This window comes from Pseudorca crassidens, chromosome 5 (genome assembly GCF_039906515.1).
Source record: "Pseudorca crassidens isolate mPseCra1 chromosome 5, mPseCra1.hap1, whole genome shotgun sequence".
In the NCBI taxonomy this organism is placed as follows: domain Eukaryota; kingdom Metazoa; phylum Chordata; class Mammalia; order Artiodactyla; family Delphinidae; genus Pseudorca; species Pseudorca crassidens.
The window spans coordinates 62255097-62276368 of record NC_090300.1 but is presented as its reverse complement, the minus strand read 5'-3'; the positions used below and the strand labels follow the sequence as shown (position 1 = coordinate 62276368).

At 40.0% G+C, this 21272-nt stretch overlaps 1 protein-coding gene across 6 annotated transcripts in view; it reads left to right on the top strand.

Moving 5' to 3' along the window:
* Positions 1–11446: 11446 nt before the first annotated feature.
* The window catches only part of GNB4 (G protein subunit beta 4), a 69286-nt gene continuing 59460 nt past the window's right edge, over positions 11447–21272 (top strand). Inside the window, exon 1 of one of the 6 annotated variants that reach the window (XM_067738114.1) lies at positions 11447–11760. The gene's annotated coding sequence lies outside the window, so the exon portion shown is untranslated. Of the gene's footprint in view, positions 11761–20694; positions 20847–21272 lie in introns of those variants that run through there. The other 5 variants (XM_067738112.1, XM_067738110.1, XM_067738115.1 and 2 more) reach the window with 5 other exon arrangements.

Below are 21272 nucleotides of genomic sequence, written 5' to 3'. Positions count from 1 at the left end.
AACCAGTGAAAAGAACCCTATAGTTCGTGGTGTATGGCTCTGCTGGAGGGTTACCCAATTTTATACCTAAGACAGATCAATTAGTCTGCTTTTGTCAGCCCAGTTTCTCATTTGCTCTTTGAACTGATTTTAATATCTTCTGGTTCCTTTTTCTTTTGGCCGCGCTGTGCTGCTTGAGGCATCTTAGTTGCCGGCCCATGGATTGAACCCAAGCAACAACAGCGAAAGCGCAAGTCCTAATGAGTCCTAACCACTGGAGTGCCAGGGAATTCCCTGGTTCCTTTATTAATTAACAAGTTGAATAAAATCTTTGACACGTGTTCATTTTTTATTTACCTGAGAGTCAGTTTTTTTTACAATTTGGAAATTATACTTTATACATTTTCAGAGACTAAGACACTGAGAAAATATGTCCATAACTGCTGAATGAGGAGACAGAACAAGAAAAGTTCTAAAGTCCTTTCTGGGTCTCAGTCCTTTGGGGTCTGAATTCTGCAATTTTGAGAGACTGAAGAGGCTTAAGAAGGAACCGGTGAGGGATAATTCAAAATTATTTAAACTATAATGATTGTAATAAAACTCATTAAATATTTTTACTTTAGTTAACATTTTCTAACCCTAATCTTTATTAGGACACTGTCAGAAAAGAAAAGAATTCTCTTAAAGTGAAAATGGAAATAAGCTATCTAAATAATGTACAGAGAATATCAAAAGATTATTTAAACCATTATCTGGTAAAAGGTAACAATTTTTTTAGTCTTAATAATAGAGGTTATATTTAGTATCATGAGAAACCATTGTCTGTTAGTCACAGGTTTTCTGCCATTTGTGATTTCAATAATTGCTGTATCATATAAATCTACTATAGAGTCCCCCACTGAATTAACGAAGGAAAATGAAATTATGCTGATTATTCTTTCTTTTAGCTTTAATTGCCAGGCAGCTTAGAGTGAAATTTGAAGCTCAACAATAACAACTATATAGTTTTTCAAGACCTGTGCCTTTATGAGCCTTTTCTTCTTCCTAATCCTATTTGTAACTTATACTACTTACTTATAAATTGACTAAAAATATGTTTATAATATAGTATATGTTAATTAATTACAAATGTATTACTATTTATTTATAATTTTCTCAATCCTTGACTTTTTAACTCCTATTTCTATTTTACTCTTTCATTTTTTGGGTCTTTTGTTGTCAGCCATACAATTCTGGCATTAGAAGGGAAAAAGTATTCTCTGTTGTGGAAAGAGACAGAGCATACACAGGAAAACAGACAACTAAAGGAAATAAATAAATAAAAGAAAACATTAAATTGTCTTTGGGATAGAAAGAGGGTGAGCCCTTGTTTTCCAGCTGGCAGAACTATGTCTATGGCTTCTTTTATATGTGGGCATCATGGTTTTATGATCATGAACCAGGGTTGGCCTTAACAGACCACTGGCCCATTAGCTGATTGTTGCTACAAGAAGGGCTTCAGGGTAAGGACTTCCTACACTTGACATGATAAAGGGTAAAAATCATAAAAGGCTCACTATCTTTTAGGGGGAGGAAGATAAGATACTTTATTTCTCAGGACTAACTTTACACCCCAAGGCCAGAAAAGTCAGACAAAAAATTAAGAGATTTCCACCTGTCAGATGTTACCTACACCACCTCCCTTGCTTGAAAAAGGAGGGTCATGAAAAGCTTTAGAATAATTGCAAACTTACTCAGAAATATAGATTTTTTTTTTAAATTTATTTATTTATTTTTGGCTGTGTTGGGTCTTCGTTTCTGTGCGAGGGCTTTCTCCAGTTGGCGGCGAGCGGGGGCCTTTCTTCATCGCGGTGCGCGGGCCTCTCACAGTCGCGGCCCCCCGTTGCGGAGCACACGCTCCAGACGCGCACGCTCGGTAGCTGTGGCTCACGGGCCTAGGCCTAGTTGCTCCGCGGCATGTGGGATCCTCCCAGACCAGGGCTCGAACCCGTGTCCCCGCATTAGCAGGCAGATTCTCAACCACTGCGCCACCAGGGAAGCCCTAGATTATTTTAATTTTAAATTGCAAAATTGAAGATTAACTGCATCGATGACAGGCAGTAGAAGTGGTTCTAGCCTTGAAAACAGCAGGAATAATTAGTGTCTTAGTAGAAAGAGGAACTGCAGCCTTAATGCTCCAGGTTCTTGGTGGGAGTGGGGGCTTATGAGGAGATGGAGTGGAAGGAGAATTCAGTCTTTTTAAAAGTAAGTATTTTCATATTTCAAGAGCAGGTTGTATTCATTTTTTAGAAAATTTTGAAAAATTTAGAAAAAGTCACAGAAGAACACAAAAATCACTTGCCACACTACCACTCCAGAGATGACCTTTTTTTTCTTTTTTTTTTTTTTGCGGTACGCGGACGCGCAGGCTCAGCGGCCATGGCTCACCGGCCCAGCGACTCCGTGGCATGTGGGATCTTCCCGGACCAGAGCACAAACCCGTGTCCCCTGCATCGGCAGGCGGACTCTCAACCACTGCGCCACCAGGGAAGCCCCAGAGATGACCTATTTTGTACTAAGATTTTACTCTTGTCTTTCTAGTCTTCTAATCTTTGTTTATGTATGCATACATTCCCTCTCTGAGGAGCTATGGCGTTACAGAAAGATCACTTAAAGAAGGGGGCCAGGACTTCCCTGGTGGCGCAGTGGTTGAGAGTCCGCCTGCCGATGCAGGGGACACGGGTTTGTGCCCCGGTCTGGGAAGATCCCACATGCCGCGGCGCGGCTGGGCCTGTGAGCCATGGCCGCTGAGCCTGCGCGTCCTGAGCCTGTGCTCCTCAACGGGAGAGGCCACAACAGTGAGAGGCCCGCGTACCGCAAAAGAAAAAAAAAAAAGAAGGGGACCATACTTTTACAGCAGATGATAAATAAATATTTGATTGCAACTTGATCTTTAAAAGGAGGAAATTATGAAAATAAATTCAATTTATCTTATATTGAACAGAATTTAGGTTGGAGTTGAGACTACGCACAAAGTCTTAGAATGAATCAAGTCTTAACTTTGTTTTGGAGCAATTGATTGAACAAAATATATTTGATACTTATAGCATAATTTAAAGGACGGTTCATTGATTTTTAAATTAAATCATTCTTTTAAAAAATGCCTATTGTGGTATGATTCTTGTCTACTTCTTTTGTTTAATTAACAAGTTTAATCTTCTTAAACTGTGTCAGATCATCATTATCAATGACATTAGCTGTCTTTGAAAAATTAAAAGGAGGGAAGTAAGAAACTCTGTTTCTTAGGACTGATTTTACAGCTACAGACCTCATGGAATTCTGGCAACTTTAACAAGATTTACAACTTCAGTTTTCAGTCAGTTTGCACTGTATTCCCATTCTTTAAGCAGATGTTGACCATATCTAAAAATCAGATAGAGATGACTGACCAAGTTGTAGATGCCATGGACAAGAAAAGACCAGTGTTAAAGATGTTGGAATTTGATCAGTGATTTCATTAGTGAGTATTTTCATGTAATAGTAAATTCTGCTTCTTTACACTATATCTTATCTGTGTGGACTTGGATAATAAACACAAACCCCTCTGTACTTAATGACAGTATCAAGTAGTGGGTGGGATTGTGCATGGTATGAGTAAAGGACTGTGAAGGAGACAAGCTGTTTCCCAGGCTTCTCCTAGAGGATACCAGGACCTTGGGAATGACAGGTTGGCTTATGATGGAGAGAAGGAAAAATAAAGACAGTGAGAGTTGAAGAGAGATAGCATAAGGAAAGGTGTTCAGAGCTGTGCACCAGAAAATTGTTACTACTGTCATTTCAGGGGGTCAGAATATTTGGGTTCAGCTACTAGTTGTATCCAGTGCCCTTAAGCAAGTCAATTCCACTGGGGCACTTTTTATCCTTTGTAAAATGAAGGGTTGGGCTGCACCATCCTTAAGATTTCTCATGTTTCTAAAATTCTGTTATTCTATGACCTGAGAACAATATTTCTAAGGGATGCTGGAGCACTTAAGAAGACTTGAAGACTGTAATAATCTGATACTTGCTACTTAAGAAGAGTTTGTAGCTATTTGAGTATTTTTTCTAACATGCGCTCTTATACATTGTGCACTTCAATGTTTCTTCTACTTTTAATTGAACTAATTAATTAGCTCATAGGATGCCTTTATGTGGATTAGGGAAATATTCCTCCATTAGCTTGGCAAAATGACAGGGATTTTTTATTTGTTTTTCAATTTTGGTACTCCTTCACTGGATAGATAAAGCCAAATTATCCCTGTCCTGGTCTCTTGGCCTGAAAAGTGGTGGCTTTCTGGTTAATAATCTCATTTGATTTTCTCTCAAATAATTTTTCAATTTCTACATAAAAGGAACATAAAAATGTTAGGATGCCTGAATGTTTATGGGACACAAACACAAGCGTAGACAGGAAATTTGTTCAACTGGGCACCTGGAGATGTGTGTTGAGAGAAAAGAATTCCAGCCATTTAAAAACAAGTGGGTGGGGAGCTTCCCTGGTGGCGCAGTGGTTAAGAATCCGCCTGCCAATGCAGGGGACACAGGTTTGAGCCCTGGTCCGGGAAGATCTCACATGCCGCGGAGCAACTAAGCCCACGCGCCACAACTACTGAGCCTGCACTCCACAACTACTGAGCCTGCGCTCTCGAGCCTGCATGCCACAACTACTGAGCCCGCACTCCACAACTACTGAGCCTGCGCTCTAGAGCCCGTGCTCCGCAACAAGAGAAGCCACCGCAATGAGGAGTCCGCGCACCACAACAAAGAGTAGCCCCCACTCACCGCAACTAGAGAAAGCCCGCGCACAGTAAGGAAGACCCAATGCAGGCAAAATAACAATAATAATATAAATAAATAAATAGATAAATAAATAGATAAAACAAGTGGGAACTTCCCTGGATGTCCAGTGGTTAAGACTCTGTGTTTCCAATGAGGGGGGGATGCAGGTTCGATCCCTGGTCGGGGAACCAGTATCCCACATGCCACACGATGTGGCCAAAAAATTAAAAATTAAATTAAATTAAAAACAAGTAGACACGTGAGATTATATAGAACCGCTTGTTAAAGGCTAAAATTGAAGTGTATCTTAGTGTCCTGTAAATCAACATTATCGCAGTACATATGCAACTTTATACTGGTTTTAAAGATCTCTTGATTCCTAGAAACATACAACCTACTAAGACTGAATCATGAAGAAACAGAATATCTGAACAGACTGATTCTTAGTAAGGAGATTGAGTCAGTGATCAGAAACCTCCCAACAAACAAAAGTCCAGGACCAGATGGTTTCACTGGTGAAATTTATCAAACTTTTAAAGAAGAATTAATACCAATCCTACTCAAACTCTAAAAAAAAAAAAAAAAAAGATTTCTTGACTAATGTGAGTAAAGTGGGGTTGGTAATCTCAAAGAATGTGAATTCAATATTTATAATTTCTACAACAGGAATGATAGCTAATACTTCTTGAGTGCCTACTATGGGCCAGGAAGATAAAGAAATTGAGGAATAAGAAATTGCCCAGGGCCACACAGCTCATAAGCGGCAGAGCCACGATTTAAATCTGGGCAAAGTGACTCCAGAGTGCCCATTTAACCATTGACTCCTGCCATCTCTGAGCCTCCGTGATTTTACCATTAACAATGGTTAAGAAAAGTAGTCAGGTTTTGTCACTTTGCTTGGTTTGCTTTGGTTTAAATCTCATCATCAAGCAGATGTCTTTTAATAGGGTACTATCTTTTTCAATCCTCAATTTTTAAAAATTTAATTAATTAATTAATTTTTTTGGCTGCGTTGGGTCTTCGTTGCTGCACGCATGCTTTCTCTAGTTGTGGCAAATGGGGGCTACTCTTCTTTGCGGTGCGAGGGCTTCTCATTGCGATGGCTTCTCTTGTGGAGCACGGGCTCTAGGCACATGGGTTTCAGTAGTTGTGGCATGCGGGCTTCAGTAGTTGTGCCTCACAGGCTTCAGTAGTTGTGGGTCGCGAGTTTTAGAGCACAGGCTCAGTAGTTGTGGCGCACGGGCTTAGTTGTTCTGTGGCATGTGGGATCTTACCAGACCAGGGCTCGAACCGGTGTCCCCTGTGTTGGTAGGCAGATTCTTAACCACTGTACCACCAGGGAAGCCCAATCCTCAATGTTTTAAGTTTCAGTTATGTTGAAGCCTCAACACATTAAAAACAATAGAGAAGTTTATATCAGTCAAGACTATTTTTTCCATTCTCTTTCTCTGCATCCATTACATCAACTTGGCTGAACAGAGTACCAGCAGTACCTGGTAATTCCCTATAAAGAGAGAAGCTCAGAGCAAATGCACTCTTGAACTGAAACTGCAACTAAGAGGTTACATTTACACATGGATTTGGCAGAAGAAATGATACAATATAACAGGCTGAGATTTCTTTGTAAACATCTATGACTCAGAGTCACCGTGGGAAGTTAAGAAAAAAGTTATTTCCCTGTTTTCAGAATAGAGAAACTGAAAGGACTGGACTTGCCTTTAGAACTGATCACACAGCTGCTCAGCATTAGTCTCCTGCTATAAGGATAAAGAAATGAAATCCAGCAAATAATTCATGTTTAAACGTTGCTTCAAGAGGGAATTGGGTGAAGGGCACAACACACCTCTCTATATTATCTTTACTACTTCCTGTGCACCTATATTTATTCCAAAGTAAAACTTTTTTTTTAAAGGTCCTTCACTATGGGTAATGGACTTTTAACCTTGGATAAAATTACTGCTATGTTCTTGAATTTAGTAGAAGAATAAAGGAAGGGATGTCTGTAGTCAGACCTTTGTCATTTTCAAAGGGTATATTTATTTTCCGTGGAGGGTCATTTTCCAAATATAGGGGCAGTAAGTAGAAAAAGTGATAGAATATTCCTTCAAATATACACTTTCTTTTCCAACTCAAGACTTGAAATCAGAAGCAGTAATCAAGGAGTACCGATTATACATTTTGTTGTTATTTAATTTTTTTCCTAATGATAGAAATAACACACTGTAAAAACTTTGGTAAATATTAAAAAATAATAAATAAATAAATAAAATATTCCCACAATTTAAAATAACTGAGCAATAACTACTGTTGATATTTTGATATATTTCTTTTCTATGTTAAGTACTTTGTATAAAATTTGGATCATACTCCACTTTTATTTGGTGAACTTACCTTTACATTTACAATATTGTGAGCTTTTCCCAAATCAAAAATAAAATTTTATTAGCTGCATATTAATTCATCATGTGGCTACATCGTCATCTAATTAATCATTCCATTATTGGGTTGAATATCTAAGTGACATAACTTTCACTAACATAAATAATGGCACATACAAAATTTTCAATCATTAATCTTTGTGTGCATCTTTGATTATGTATTTTAGCTAAATTCTTAGAAGTGGTATCACTGGGTCAAAGAGATTTAGTTTTCTTAATACATATTGGCAAATTGTCCTACAGAAAGGGTATCCTGACAATTATCCACCTGAATCTGAAATTCTGCTACAAGTGGTCTCTCCATTTGATTTCCTCAAAGTCTATTTTCACCTGTTCAACCCACAGCACTTTTATGTGAGACTAATACTAACTCACCCGAAAAGATCAGGTATAGATAACTAGAAAAGAATTTCTGATTATTGACTGCATTTCCCTGGCCTCAGTATAGTCAAGGTGGAAAAGATGCCATCACTTTCAGAACCTTCTTGCAACCATATTAACATTAGTATGTTTTTGCATTTTTCAAGCCCATATTAGTCCAAATCATTATTGGACACTAAAGAACCTCAAGTGACTAAGACTGAGGTGGAAAGAGAGAGGAAAAAACTATTTCTTCATGTTAAGGATCTTAGAATCCTCATGGAAAGGACTTTATCCATGCTTCACAAACTGTAGTGTACTTATGAGTTACCTGGGGATATTTTAAGGTATAATTGACATTCAACATTACATTAGTTTCAGATGTACAATGTAATGATTTAATATTTGTATATATTACAAAATGATCGCCACAATAAGTCTAGTTAATGACCATCACCATACGTAGCTAGAGAAATTTTTTCTTGTGATGAGAGCTTTTAAGATCTACTCTCTTAGCAACTTTCAAATATGCAAGACAGTATTAACTATAGTTGTCATGCTGTACATACCTCACCATGACTTATTCATCTTAGAACTGGGAGCTTGTTCCTTTTGACTCCCTTTACCCATTTCACCACCACCACCACACCTCTGGCAACCACTAATCTGTTCTCTGTATCTATGAGGTTGGTTTTTTTTTTTTTTTTTTTTTTTTTTTTGCGGTACGCGGGCCTCTCACTGTTGTGGCCTCCCCCGTTGCAGAGCACAGGCTCCGGATGCGCAGGCTCAGCGGCCATGGCTCACGGGCCCAGCCATTCCACGGCATGTGGGATCCTCCCGGACCGGGGCACGAACCCGTGTCCCCTGCTTTGGCAGGCGGACTCTCAACCACTGTGCCACCAGGGAAGCCCTGGGTTTTGTTTTTTAAGATTCCACATATGAGTGAGATCATACAGTATTTGTCTTTCTCTGTACGACTTATTTCACTTTAGCATAATGCCCTCGAGTTCCATCTTGTTGTAGTAAATAGCAAGATTTCATTCTTTTTTATGGCTGAATAATATTTTATTATATATACATACCACAACTATATGTATACATATACCACAACTTCTTTATCTGTTCATCCACTAATGGACTCTTAGGTTGTTTCCATATCTTGGCTATTGTAGATAGTGCTGCAATAAACATGGTGGTGCATATATCTTTTCCAGTTAGTGTTTTAATTTTCTTTGAATAAATATCCAGAAGTGGACTTGTTGGATCACATTGTAGCTCTATTTTTAATTTTTTGAGGAACCTCCACACTGTGTTCCAAAGTGGCTATACCAATTTACATTCCCAGTAACAGTGCACAAGTGTTCCTTTTCTCCACATCCTTGCCAACACTTGTCTTTTTGATGACAGTCGTTCTGACAGGCGTGAAGTAATATCTCATTGTGATTCGTGATGTTTAGCATCTTTTTATGTGCTTGTTGGCCATCTGCATGTCTTCTTTGGAAAAATGCCCATTTTTTTTTTTTTTTTTTTTTGCTGTTGAGTTGTATGATTTCTTTATGTATTTTTGTTATTAACCCCTTATCAGTATATGATTTGCAAGTATTTTCTCCCACTCAGTAGGTTGTCTTTTTATTCTGTTGGTGATTTCCTGGGAATATTTTTAAAACGTAGATTCTATTCTATAGATTGAATATGAGGAGCAGGACCTGTAATTCTGAATTTGTTACAAGCTCCATGGACCAGTCTTTGAGTAGCAAAATTATTGGACTATTAAGCAAGACAACAGTTTTGGATACCAATTACTTAACGGGCTTATAATAAACACCTGACAAGTGTTTAGGGTTATTATTTTTACTATTATTATTAATGTGTACATTAATTCTTTTCCTCTCCTGCAGAAGCAATGGCAAATTTATTTCAGGAAATTGTCCTTTATAATATGATAAATTTCTTCTGTTTTGTGAGACAAAGTATCTAATCTCCCAATATATGCCAGATGGCACTGTTTCTTTTCAATGTCTTATTTCTGAAAGACATAGTAGAGGAATGACAGATTCAGAGAGAAATGAGTTTGACTTCTTTTTGATTTCCAGGGGCTTCTTTGCTTTGAGTGACTGCAGGTATTGCTCCCTGACTCAGTGAATGTAAAGACCGCTAATAAAATTTCTTAAAGAAATTGAAAAATACAATCTGTCCTTCTGTTCTTTCTTTTCTCAGCTAAACACCCTTAATTATTTTTTTCAAACTTCCTTAGACTTTCTGTACAAGCTTTCTGTCTCTTTTTATTCATTAGCCTGTTTACTCCCTTTTATCTTTATCACTTTTTTTTTTTGGTACTTACAAATGGTGTTGGGTAAGGTGGAAAGAATCTTCTTTTTACTCACAATAATTTTGTGATAACTCAGAGCATGAGAGGGCAAGTGAATCAATGACTTTTCTATAAGTGAAAAAAAAAAAGCTCAGAAGTGATAGAGGCACTATATGAATTTAGATTTTTTCCAACATCATAGCTCGTGTTCTCTGCAGCATGCCATGCCTAATCTCAAATCTGGGAGATAAAACAAGCACACAGATGATTATAATTTAAGCCAAAGTGGGCAGAAGTGACAGAAGTACACAAGAGTAGTATAAACCAAGTGCTGCTGAGATCAGAAACAAGGAGAGATGTGTTCAGTTGGGAGGATTGGATGTGGCTTTGTGGATAGGCTCCTATATGAAGCCCTCTAGTTAGTGAGAATAGCACAAGAAATGTGGGAAATCCCAGGACCTCTTCTCAGAAGTAGGAAGAGCCAAGTTTCAATGGAAAATACCATAGAGAAAAAGCTGGAAAGGACAGGTTAGGGCTAGGTAATGGCAGGCTATGAGTGACAAATGTGACAGGGGAATTTAATTCCGTAAACAACACGAAAATGTTGTAGATTCTTATCCAAAAAGTTACTTAAGCAAAGCTCAACTTCAGGAAAATGAATTTAACAGTAGTATATTGGATGGATTGGGGCCCAGAAAGTCAGAAAACTCTGTTTGGTGCCATAAGGGATACAAAGGTGGTTCAGGCTTGATTTATATCTCTAAGACTCTTACTACACAATCACTTTTTACACAGTTATACAAATAACTTCAATAAAAGGCAGATTTTAATAAATGTCACTGAAATGTGTAAAATACCATCATAGTTGTAGGTTGAGGAAGAAATAGATCTGGAAAGTTGTCATGTTTTCGTTGGCCTAGGTTAGACTTATTAGGTAATCATTGTCAATGTGGAAAAAAAAAAAAAACTAGGTCTGATTTCATGGAAAATAATTAAATTGGGGACATTTAAACTTTCTTGAAATTTGTATTTCAGCTCACATGTGGACCCAAACAATTAGCACGCCATCTCCAAACCAAGAAATTCCTTCCAACTACTAATACTTGGAGTCATTTTGTTAAATTATATACTCGTTAGGTATGACAAAGGGCAAAGTTAAGAGTTTAGTTTTTAAAAGAGAGAAAAAAGAACAAATGTACAGCAAGTTTTATTTTTAGAGCTGCTGCTTTATCAACTAAACCAAGATGAAACAGTTACTCATTAGATGACAAAGTTTCTTTTTTTTTTCTCCTTAAGTTCATTTTTGAGTTAATACAAATCTGACTCATTGTCACCAAAGAAGAGGAACCTTCTTGCAGAGACTTGTGCAGCTCCCCTAGGGTTGATCTCTACAGAAAATATACTTAAATTTGGACATTGCTAATGTAAACACTAATTAAATTCTGGGTTTGGGTGTAACTAAATCAGATTTTGAAAAAAATTGATAAATTGGACTAGAATTTTCTTTTAAAAATGAGATTTAAAAAATGAGGCAGCCTGCTTGTTACTTGGGAAGATGCAAATTCCAAGTCACTGACTCATTTCCAATGAGAAAGTCCATGAAATTCTCAGAAAGTAAGAAGGAGCAGTACAAGTATCTGTAATGAACAATAATGCCACATTGCAGGAAAAGTAGGATTAATGTCATTCTGATTCAGAGCTTTTAAGCAGGAAATCCAAACAGCAGAAGGGATAAGAGCTCAAATTCATTTCAGTTAAAGCAAAACGGGAAGAGCAGTAAGTAGCTATCCTGATAAAGGGGCAGGGGTAGGGGGCAAGCAAGAGCAAAGAAGTTGATGTTCTCTGATTGAAAGAATTTGTGAAGTCTCTTGGATTTGGGTAAGTGTTGGGGCAAGTCAAACTGGATGCGGGTGGAGTGGTTAAATTCTCTGCCTGCCTGATTTTTATTTATGTAATACAACTGAAGAGATAGAAAAACTTCTGAGGCATTCATTAACCAGAGGTTTTGACCTAATTTATTTAGAAGAAAATACAATATCCAAAACGAAACCTAAGTGAGGGCAGTTGTGTTACTGCTGGCGAGTAGGCTTCAAAGAGCAGGGATGGGAACACACCCAAGCATCGGGTCAGAAAGTTCTGGCTCCATTTGAAAGCTCTATCATGTATTAGGTGTTTGATTCGATACAGGAGAGGCTCAAGGGGTAGGAAACTGCTGAGGGAGGGGCAGGTTTTGAAGCTATATTTACATAAAATTTGCATAACCCTTTCCTTAGGTAGTATAGTTATTGGGGTAGCCAGGAGGGCTGTTGGAGATGGCGGTTAGAGAGAGATAAGAAGGATGGGAGCCTGAGCCCTTCATACTCATCCCCTGGCACTACCTCAGGACATTGAGCAAGAGTTTACTCTCTCTGAGCCTAAATCTCCTCCTTTGCACAATAGGAATAATAATATCTCCTCTTAAGTCTGTTGTAGATAGTAAATGAGGTAAATAATGTGAAGTGCTGATTCCTAAATATTCAATAAATGTATATAAACCTAAAAGATACCAAAGGGGAAATACTAACTTAGGATATCTGTTCCAAAGAAAATTGTTTCTGTTTTGAAAAAACCTTAACTCTGCCGTGTTTCTAGAGCATTTTAAATATTTATTTTCAGATATTTAGTCCTATTTGTTGATTTTTTTTCCTCCGAAGGTACTTTAAAGAAGAGAAAAGCAGTCCTGTGTAAACCATTATTACCCCCACTAATAGTCTGTCTCAAATGCAAAGGAGCTGGGCTTTCCCATAGAGCACTTAAAAACAGGTGATGATATCACACCCATTAGTGCACTCAGCACACCCTATGAGAACAGAAGCTGGCTTCTGCCCAGTAGTTTTCTCCCATCCTTGGTCCCTAAGGAGAGTGAATTGCTCCAGAAACCCTTATTAGCTGCTGTCCTTTGGATGACAAAAGTGTGAGAGCAGTCCCCTGCCCCTCCCCACATCACATTAAGAACTTAAAATGACAATAAGAGGGCTGAGTGAAGGAAAAGTGTAAAACTGTCCCAAGCCTTAGACCTTGTGCTCTGCTTCCACCTCAGTTTGACCACCCATCTGCCAGGAGAAGACTCCACTCCTAGAAGCATTAATGTTGAATCAAGCATTTTGTTGGTCTGATTCTATTCATTCTTAAATAGCTATGAAGATACATTTTTGTGTGAGAACTTATTAAATGTGCACAAATGAATGAATAAATGAGTGGATGTATGTATGAATGAATGAATGAAACTCCCAGCAACCTGTCCTTAGAGCTCTGTATTGTTTCATTCATTGAACAAACACGAGAGGTCCCTGCTATATGCAGGTACTGTGCTAAGACTAAGGATACAGTGATAAGATGTGAGTCCCAGGAGTGAGATTGTGGCATGGAATAGTCATATAATTGTAAACCTCTAGCTCATGCAAAATAATGTATTCTAGACACTATAATTATGGGCATAACTATAGAAGAGGGAAGTTATGTAGAATGTAACTTGAATACATCATACTCTTGACCTGAACTGAATTTGCTATCATTAACAATTTCACTTAACTTTCTTAGAATTTATATGGGCTTTTGAAAATATGATTTAGATATCCTGGTCCACTTAGAGAATATGGCTAAGGGAGTCTCAACACATAACTCTTTTTCTCTTAAATAATCCTTGGAGCAAGCAGAGGCTTTCAAAATCATTCCTTTAATCTTAGAGGTTTGTTCTAAAGAGCAGGTTCATTAATATTTGTTGTTACTGAGAATGGTGTCTCTTCAACATTCAAATAAAAATGTTTAGCGTAATAGTTTATTTATATATCATCTTTTCACCTTTTTTTTTAACTTCCTAGGTAGAGTTTGAAGTCCGTACTGAGTGGCTTGGTATCAGACCAAAGCAATTGTTTCTATCAGGAAACAATTAATGTTATTAAATTATTCTTTCTCAGCTTTCATTGCTGAAGGGAAGTGATATATTGTTGACAGCTATCAGAGCTCTTCATGCTTTATGGCAAAGTCAGTTGAAAAATTACCATATCATTAATCTCAAATCTCAAAAATGGTTCAAAAACCTCTCAGAGAACTGGTAAGATAGGCATGAGATAATATCATTATTTCCAAGTAGAATCACTTGGAAAGTAGTTGGTCTGTATCAGCAAAGGAGACTCATTCCCCAGCTGGATACCTGCCCAGTCCTGAATTTTCTGACCTGCCCAGGAGGGTGCTCAAAGAGCCTGGGAAGAGTGTCTGGGTTAGACTGCATGGTATTACATGGTGGTATTCCAGGCACAGAGGGGCAAGGACAGTCCCCTCAAGTTCTTGGTTCTTGAGAGATACAGAGAGAAGGACAGAGGAGACAGTTTGGGGAACAATGACAAAGATGAGAAGGCAAAGAACCTACTCTCAGAAGAACAAAAAGGCTAGGTGGAGAGAAAAATAAAGGAGTAAAAGATGAACCTGGAAATGTAGGTTGGAGTCAGATTATGTAAGGCCTTGAAAGCCAGTGCAAGGCAGATATATTCAATTCAGTAAGTAATTGGAAATTGTTGCAAGTTCTCTGAGCCAAAAGTGAATCTAATCACTATTGTATTTTAGGAAAATTAATTTGACAGAAATGCATAGACTGGATCAGGGTAGGGGAAGGCAAGGAGATAACATGTATATGTGATGCTGAAGAAGATACAATAATAAACCATTATGAGATACCACTACACATCTATTTGAAAGGCAAAAATTAACAAACAAACACTGACAGTATCAAGTGCTGACAAGGACTCAGAGCAACTGGAACTCCCATACATTGCTGGTGAGAATGAAAAATGGAGTAGCCACTCCAGAAAATGATTTGTCAGTTTCTCATAAGGTTAAACATACACTAACCATATAACACTACAATCCCACTCACGGTTACCTGCCCTAGAAAAATGAAAACATACGTTAACATAAAAACCTGTACATGAGTGTTTATAGAAACTATGTTCATAATTGCCCCAAATTGGAAAACATCCCAAATGTCATTGAGTGGGAGAATGGGTAAACAAATTGTGGTACCTCCATACATGGAATACTACTCGGTGATAAGAAGGAAAAAGGTACAATGTTGAGTGAAAGAAGCCAGTCTCAAAATGTTTCATATAGTATGATTCCATTTGTATAATATTCTTGAAAAGACAAAGCTGTAGGGATGGAGGACAGATCAATGATTGCTAGGGCATAGGGAGGGAGATGAGATAATAATAATAATAGGATAGCATGAGAAATTTTGGGGGGATGATAGGACTGTCCTGTATCCTGATTGTAGTGATGGTTACATGAATCTGTACATGTGTTTAAAATCATAGAACCATACACCAAAAGAAAAAGATCAATTTCACAGTATGATAATTTTAACAATTAAAAAAAGCCAAAAAACCAAATTAGCAAGGAAAGCAAGATATTTTCCATTGTTTGAAATATCTGTTAGACAGAGCACATTAGCATAAATAAATAAAACAATGCTAAATGGGAAAAAGGAATGGAAAAACAGAATCTTAGATCATCGGACTCATAGATTAACCCAGGGTCAGCAAATATGCTTGTGGCAGATTGTATTTCCAAAAATGGCTGCAGAAACAGGTGTCAGCCTACATGCTCTTCTAGAACCTTGCTACTCCTCCATCAAGAGGTTTATGTCCCTATGACTTGAATTTTGACTGTCTAGACCAAGAGAGGATGCTGGAAGCTACAGTATGTGCTTCCCCAAGTTAAGTGATGAAAATGCTATGCACCTCCTCCCTGTTCTCTTCAAACACTTGCTCTCAGAACCCAGCCACCGTAGTGTGAGGAATTCCAAGTAGCCCGTGGAAAGGTCAAGTGAAGAGGAACAGAGGTCTCTGTCCACAGCCCTGGCTGGTCTTCCAATGAATAGCCAGCACCACCCTGCCAGCCATATGACATCTTAAAAGTAGAATCAAACTAGCTGACACGGCCCAGAGCAGAGCAGAGTGTGTTAGCCAAGCCCTGCCTAAGTAGGTTATTATGAGCAACATAAACGATTGCTGTTGTGCTAATCCATTAAGTTTGGGGGAGGCTTGGCACACAGCAATAGATAACCAATAACAATGTTTTTACTCACTTATCAAACCAATAGATCAGAATGCCTTCCTGGTGTGTGGTATAGGTTTCCCCTGCTATCCAAAAGTAGAACCTTCCTAGGAAACCATTTGTAAGCTGAAATGGCCTAACGTGAAGAAGTAATTACCTTAGGACCCATCTTCCTAATGGAAGCACAAAATAAATCGAGATAAAGCCCAGATGCTCACAGACATAGTTCAAAGATATGGCGGCTGGATGCTGAGATGCTGAGTGCATTTCCCAGGGAAGGAGCTGGGTAGTGCTGCCCTCCTTGCTGCTCTGGGTGTGCGATGGCTCTATAAGGGCTGTTAAAAAACAAATGCTGAATGCTATTCTCGCTTTTGGTCTTTTTGCTTTTCCATAAAAGAAAAATCCTCTTTAGATTTCTTTCAGTTAGTAAAAACAGGTTCTAATGTAGGTCCTTCATAAATGTGAAGTGGTGTAAAGTGAACTGCTGAAGCGGGGGCGCGGGGGGAGGATACCTGTATTCAGAAGAATTGGGGGGATGGTAATGAGGCTTAGAGGGAAAGAGTACATTTCTGATTAGTGAAGTTATACATTGGGCATAGTACCGAGGGATGGCATCAGTGCTATTTGCCAATCTTGTTAAGATCCAGCACTCCAATTGTATATATTGAACAAGACAGAATGCAGGCAGGTTGTGATCTGCTCACACAGATATTTAGCACTAGAGCCAAAGCTCTAAATCACGTCTTCTGATGTGCAGTTTAGTATTCTTTCCACTTTGCCTGTCCCTTCCCAATAACAGATTCCAGAGAAATGAACCACAGGACCTAGAGCAGCAAATATATATTCCCCTCCTATGCCTGAGACAGACATCATTAGTCAAGTACAGCGCTCTCCTAAGCTCATTGATGTGCATGTAGACGACAGACCCAAATTGCCATTAGAGAACCTGAGCAGAAAGGCGCAAGAGCTATAACTGATATGTATTAGGAGTGTCAGAAGAACACAGCAAAGGCGGGCTCAAAATATAAGCTGTAGAAAGAGCTTGTGTCTAAATGCAATGTGCGTGAGCAAGAGGGAAGTGTTTGGACATGACTTCTTGGGATTAAGGATGTCTGAAACACATAAACTCACTTCTTGGAGTCTACTAAGGAATCATTTCCCACATCCTTGAGGAACTCTGCTGCATATCCGATTAGACAATTTCCGTTTAATATTTTTGAACTATTTTGTTGTAGTTGGAAGAAAACCTGTTACTTTAGTTCTATAAAGTATATTCCATGTATGTAATTTGGTCTCATCCTGAATACAATAGAATTGGAATGTATACAACTTATTCTATATGTATAGTTCTATAAAGTATATTCCATGTATGTTCTATAAAATATATTCCATGGATGTAATTTGGTCTCACCCTGAATACAATAGAATTGGAATGTATACAACACATACAACAGGGTAGTACTGGAATACTGTACACTTTGACGGTTCTGTTCTTCATAACGCACTTGGCATTGTCTAACAGCAAAGCAGGCTCAGAAAAAAAATAGACTATTTCTAGGGTATGAGTTTTTTATTTTTTAATTTATTTTTGGCTGCTTTGGGTCTTTGTTGCTGCGCGTGGGCTCTCTCTAGTTGTGGCGAGTGGGGGCTTCTCTTCGTTGTGGTGCGCGGGCTTCTCATTGCGGTGGCTTCTCTTGTTGCGGAGCACGGGCTCCAGGCGCGCGGGCTTCAGTAGTTGTGGGTTGCGGGCTCTAGAGCACAGGCTCCGTAGTTGTGGCGCACCAGCTTAGTTGCTCCGCGGCATGTGGGATCTTCCCAGACCAGGGCTCGAACCTGTGTCCCCCGCATTGGCGGGCGGTTCTTAATCACTGCGCCACCAGGGAAGCCCTGGGGTATGATTTAAAAGCAGAGGTTATGAACCTATGGCACTGTGGATTTTAGGGTAGCTTGCTGAGAACAGGATTCAGATTCATCCAATAGAGGACCGAGAGCAGAGCTTCTCTGAACTTGGTCATAAGAGAGAAAAACACCTTGCAGAAGCAACTACAACTGAGCTCCCAGAAAAATAATGATCACTCTTCTTCTTTCTATGATTCTGAGTAGGGCCTGAGGGTGGTTGGTATGAAGCTTATTTGAGTAAAACAAGTAGCCAGATACCTTTATTCATTCATCTGCTCGCTGAGTAATTAGTAGGTGCAAGGTATTCTGTTAAACACCACAAAGAACACAAGGATGAAACAGACAGGGATTTTGTCTTCAAAGGTTCTGTAGCAGGGACCCCACCATCCTCTTTTAATAGAATAGGATTTGACAACATGGGCATAATGAGTCAGAAATCTAAATATCAGCCAGTGGCATCCAAACACATGAACACTGGATTTAAACATTAGAAGCAGGCAGGATACATCATTACAATTGCCTACACAAATCTACGGGCTTCGAGGATATTAATAACACTTTCTTTCTTTCTTTCTTTCTCTTTCTTTTCTTTTTCTTCCTTCCTTTCTTCCTTCCCTCCCTCCTTCCTTCCTCTCTTTCTTTTTCTTTCTACATGGATTATGCTATCATTTGAAAAATTACTAATTGCTGGGTCACTTAGATGCATCAATGTGCTTTTAGGAAATTATTCCTGCTAATGAAATTCTTTTCCTCAGCTCTACTTTCAGATTTACAACACAGGCTTGTCCTTTAACAAGTAAGTGTTCCTTCCAGAAAAATGTGCAGCAGATGTGGCAAAACAGAAATATAATATTCTTGGAAGTGAACTAGTTTGGATAATAAACTTTCCTTTCTTGTACTTAGACTTTATTCTTCTAGTCCACATCAAATTTTCAGGAAGGTTGAAGTGATCATTTTGTGTAATTTATTCTCAAGTCTTCAAATAATGGTCAGTAAAATTCTTGTAAACTATTTTCAGGTTTTTGTGTTTAGGAGCTGTTGATTTATATTTCCCCTAATCCTTTGTGGAATAGAATAATACAGTACTTTCCACTGGGTTTTCCTAAATACCAGCAACTTGTTTGTCAGCTAATAATCTTAACCCAACCACCTCTCAAAGACCTGTACAAGTGCCAGTGCACAAGAACAAGACAGAAAAGAATCTAAAAGAAAGTGGGCTTTGGAGTCAATCCAATCTAGATTCCATGTAAGGCTGTGACACTTACTGTGTATTCTATGTAAATTACTTAATCTCACTGAGCCTCAGTTTCTTTATCTGTAAAATGGAGATAGAATGCACACCGTAAAGTTAGTATGAGAATTAAGTACAATATAAGAAAGCAGGGAGCCTGGTACGTAATAGGAGTTCCTTAAATAATAATTCCCCTTTGCTTCCTCCTAAAAATGACAATGATAAAGCTCAGGATTTAATCATTAAAACATATAAATAGTTACAGCTGCAAACTATTCAGGTCCCAATCAACTTTTCCTACACTGATATGTAGAAGATTTGGCATTTCTCCTCTTTCTTCTTAATGGAAACAAGCACCCCACATTAAGGAAAATGAAAATTTTGGGGAAAAAACCACCTATAATTTCATCACCCTAGCACCACAGCTGTTTCCATTTTTTTCATGGTCTGGCTTTTAAACAAAACGGTCACATTTTCTCCACAGCTGCAGTCAGGGTGTGCTCATCATGAAGGTACTAAAAGATTTATTCCAGGTGATGGTGGGACGCTGCTGAAGAAGAAATGGAAGGGCTGCGGAGGTGTTAAAGTTCTCTTAAGATATTGTTCAAACGTTTCTCCAGCACAAAAACTCCACAAAGAACTCCTCTGCAGTTGTCGTTACCCAGGGCTGTTTCTTTAAATTGTTTGACGTCAGAGCAGGAATGCTATAGCAACAGTCTGTCAAACTGGAATTAACTCAGAAGAAAGATGGGGGTGGGGAGAGGAAAATTGCTCCCGGGCGGTACTGACTTCAGAGGAAGGAAATTGGGTAGATGCATTCATTTCATGACATTTTAAACATGAAACACCCCTAGAAATCTAGAAAAAGTCGGTTGCATGTGATGTTTAACTCATGCAGAGATGAGCAACTTGACAGGGTTATCTGGAAGGCCCGGTTTCATCAGTGACAACAGTAACGATAACTTCCAAGCATTGATCATTTATTTAGAGGCAGGTTCTGTGCAACTGTTAACGCAGTTAAAATTTTCGCACCTTTTTGAGGCATGTACAGTATCCCTATTTTGCCCATGATGAAACTGAGGCCCTGAGATGGTACACGGTCATACAACTAGGGACGGTAGAGCTGGGATTGCAATGCAATTTTGTAAGACTCTGGGCTTCAGTTTACTCTCTTACATTTAGAATTCCAGAATGTTAAACCTAAACGGGACCTTGAGGTCTTCTAAATCAGCCCCTCTATCCTGCCCACGAGCAAGCTGAGGCCTGTGCGGTGGCAGGAAGGAAACCGGCCACACCACTTGGGCGCTACTCAGAAGTGTGCTCCAGCGTCCAGGCGCCGAACCAAGAAAACGAAACCGCCCGGGAATAAATGTTTTTCTTCTTCTAGCAGGAAACGAGAGAGAAAATAGGAAGCAGACGCTCCGCTCCGCGCCAGCTGCTTTCGCCCCCCGCCCGGGCCGCGCACGCTCCAGGGTCTGCGCGCGTCCACGGCGCGTCCCCGCGGGCTCGCGCGCCTCGTGCCTCGCGCCTCGCGCCTCGCGCCTCGAGCCACGTCCCCGCCCCGGCCCCGCGCGCAGCGGAGTTGGCTGCTGGGAGGCGCGGGCCTGGGTGTGGTCGGCGGATCTCGGCGGCGCTGGTCTCGGCGGTACTCTGCGCTCTGCAAGCCGGCTCCGCGCGCCAGGGGCTGCTGAGCGCCCAGCTGACCTCCGCACGTCCAGTCCACACGGGCCCAAGCTCCCTTCAGGTAGGCGGCGGCCGCGCTAGCTGCGGCTTGTCGGTGCGCCCCGCGGGGGCATCCTGGGCTTCCCGCAGGGGGCGTGAGGCGCGGCCGGCGGGGTCCTCCTGACTCGGGGACGGGGGACTCCAGGAGGCGGACCCTGCCCGGGAGGGACGGGGCGGGCGCGCCTCGGTGGTGCTCCGCTCCGGTACGGGGACCAGCCGCTCGGCCGCCGCTTCGGGCACTTCCTGGGCAGCGAAGAGGCGGTCTATGGTCCTTGGCCTCCAGACCCCCAGGTTTCTCTCCGCGCCCCGAGGCGCCTCCGGGGCACTGGAACGCGAGCGTGCGTTTGTTCCGAGAATAGCGGTTATTCAGGGCTTCCCAGAAGGGTTATTGGGTGGTGAGCGCTGGGAGAGATAAAAGTTCTCCACCGAGTGCTAAAAATGAGTCCAG